Below are 2989 nucleotides of genomic sequence, written 5' to 3'. Positions count from 1 at the left end.
TCCCGAGTAGCTGGGACTACAGGCGCCCGCCACAACGCCCGGCTAATTTTTTGTATATTTTATTAGAGACGGGGTTTCACCGTGTTAGGCAGGATGGTCTGGATCACCTGACCTCGTGATCCGCCCACCTCGGCCTCCGAAAGTGCTGGGATTACAGGCGTGAGCCACAGGCCCGGTCTAGAAGCCCTGTTATGAAAGAAAAAGGGCTAGGTCCTTTGACAGACGTGTTTCTTTTCTGTTAAATAAATAAAATATATATATATATATATATAAACAAAAACACATTACATTTTTCATTACAAATAATGTTTTAAAATTCCACTTTTTATGGAGTGAGAAGTCACAAAGTGAGAGGTATTTGGGGATCTGTTTTAATTAATAAGAGAAAGGGAAGGTTGTAACCTAGAAGGCTAAGATTATAGGCCAACGTGACAAATAAATGGTCAGTAAGAATTTATCAGTGATTTTTATGCCTCCACCATTATGGAAATGCCACTATCATCATTCCACACCCAAGCCTCTAGCCAAGATTAACTCAGTCAAAAAAAAAAAAAAAATCTATGGTGAGAAGGATGCAGGCCTGAGAGGCTTCCTCAGAATTCTCAGGCCATTTTCCTACCCCCATATTGTATACTATAGACTCTCACAGTGATCATCTGTGACAAGAAAGTTCCATTTCATCATTTAAGGAAGTAGCTTATGTCTTAATAACTATCTTGGTTGTTTATATAAACTGCCAGCAATTGTAAAGGTGCACCATTGCACTATCATGGATTGTTGAAACCCACAGCTATGCAAATTGTTCTTCATAGTCATAATAATGTTTAAGATTTCTAAGGCATTTAAATTAGGTAAGCACCACTACATTCTCCATTTTACAGACAAGGAGCCAAAAACTAAGAGGTTAAATTACATTCTAAGGTCATAACTTTTATAATGAGTGAGCTGCAATTTGAACTCACATATATTTTATTCTAAAATTCCTCTTTTTAACTGCTCTTCCAAGTTTGAGTAATTGAATTATTTATTAAATTGAGCATAACTTATCCATGTGACAAATAAAACAACATAAAGACAAACATGAAGAGACTAACTTTGTAAAACTCATTTATTTTGCTATGAGGCTATCTGCTTCTCTAGGTTTAACCCATTGTAAATCAACTTCAAGTCAGAAACCTTCCAGCAGCTTGTTCTCAACTCTCAAAAGCAGATCCTCCTTAACAATAAACTGATCCCTGAAATATTTTTAACTGAACAAGAAGAAAAGCATTACTTTTATCTACCTAGCTTTCTCTCCTTGGTAATGATGCCCATGCCTTTCCGCCCATCTCCCTGCAAGAGGCACTCAGTTATCCATGAGGAAGATGGGGGAAAGGAAAAAAGCAAGCCAGCAACTCTTGACTGGGTTGTTCATCCTTCCACTATAGCTGCCCAGTTGCAGAAGATTATTGCCCTAGTGGAGAACTGAAGGAAGGAGATGATTGGGGAATATTCCCAAAAGATGGCTCTGGTGACAGTCATCCAGATTTCCCTGAGGATGCAGATACAGATTTAAAAGACGTAGATAATATTTTATTAATAACAGAAGACTTAAAAAATATTGGAAATACTTTTTTCAAATCCCAGAACTGGGAGATGGCCATTAAAAAATATGCAAAAGTTTTAAGATACATGGACAGTTCAAAGGCTGTTATTGAGACAGCAGATAGAGCCAAGCTGCAACCTATAGCTTTAAGCTGTGTACTGAATATTGGTGCTTATAAACTGAAGATGTCAAATTGGCAGGGAGCAATTGACAGTTGTTTGGAGGCTCTTGAAATAGACCCATCAAATACCAAAGCATTGTACCACAGAGCTCAAGGATGGCAAGGATTAAAAGAATATGATCAAGCATTGGCTGATCTTAAGAAAGCACAGGAGATAGCACCAGAAGATAAAGCTATCCACGCAGAACTGCTGAAAGTCAAACAAAAGATAAAGGTACAGAAAGATAAAGAGAAGGCAGTATATGCAAAAATGTTTGCTTAGAAAGGATTCAGTTTTGCTTATTGTGTGTTGATTGTGTAAATGCAATAAGAAAATGCAAAAGTTTTTGTCTATTAATATGATCCCAAATGTGTTTCTTTTGACACCTTAGTTCCTTATTGTTTACAGTTTAGGAGTACTGATAGGGGTTCATGCTTAATAAATGTGTCACAATACAGTCAAAAAAAAAAAAGAAATGAAGTAAAGGAATCTGCTTTCCTCTGCGATCACCTATGTACACAACGTACTCATTAATTTGTTTTAGAGGTGCCTTAGGTTACCGTTTGAAGGCTTTGTTTCAAAGAAATAAGGTTAAAACTTTGAACTGAAATTCAACATGTTTTTAACTAGTTTTGTGTCTGTAAACTTAAACTTTTCTCCTGAAGGTCATTCAATAAAACTTTAAAACATACACACAAAAAAACTATACACTTGTAACAGCCTGAATATTTGGAGCTGGTGAAAGTTATCAACTCCTCTCCAAATGACTACCATGAAGGTGAGTTTCCAAGATGTGAAATTCGCTTTTAGGAATCTGACATGGAGTCACAACAACATACACGTAGGCAACCACGGCTCATTTGGAACATAGCTTTTTGTCGGCATCTCCCAGAAGTAAAAATGTTAGATGCAGAAGATCCTTGCCTGTGGAGATTTGCCATTCATGATTCTGAGTATTCATGAGTATTCCCAAAGGCCTCATAATATGTAATCATTTGTGCTCTCTGTTGAGGCATGCATTTCAGTCAGGATAAGCTGTTCTGCCTAACTCATAACTGAGTCCTGCCAACCTCCCAGCCTCAGCATCCTGTCATGCTGGTCATATTCTCTACTCATTCCTGGGAACCATTACTGCAATTAAAGTAACATCCAAAGCTCTTAAATGGCTTACAAGTCACTATATGATCTGCCCCTTTCCACCCCACCCAAATTTCTGGCCTCATTTCAAACTACCCTTCTCTCT

At 37.6% G+C, this 2989-nt stretch overlaps 1 pseudogene across 1 annotated transcript in view; it reads left to right on the top strand.

Annotated features, from left to right (window-relative positions):
• Positions 1-2203, top strand: part of LOC105521526 — a 17666-nt pseudogene extending 15463 nt beyond the window's left edge. The window contains exon 3 of the transcript XR_001003284.1: positions 1428-2203. The product of XR_001003284.1 is annotated as a peptidyl-prolyl cis-trans isomerase D pseudogene (transcript). The remainder of the gene's footprint in view (positions 1-1427) is intronic.
• Positions 2204-2989: the final 786 nt, after the last annotated feature.

This window comes from Colobus angolensis, unplaced genomic scaffold, assembly GCF_000951035.1.
Source record: "Colobus angolensis palliatus isolate OR3802 unplaced genomic scaffold, Cang.pa_1.0 Scaffold11, whole genome shotgun sequence".
NCBI classification, from domain to species: domain Eukaryota; kingdom Metazoa; phylum Chordata; class Mammalia; order Primates; family Cercopithecidae; genus Colobus; species Colobus angolensis.
Note: the sequence above shows the minus strand (reverse complement) of the source record. Positions and strands in the feature narration are given on the sequence as shown.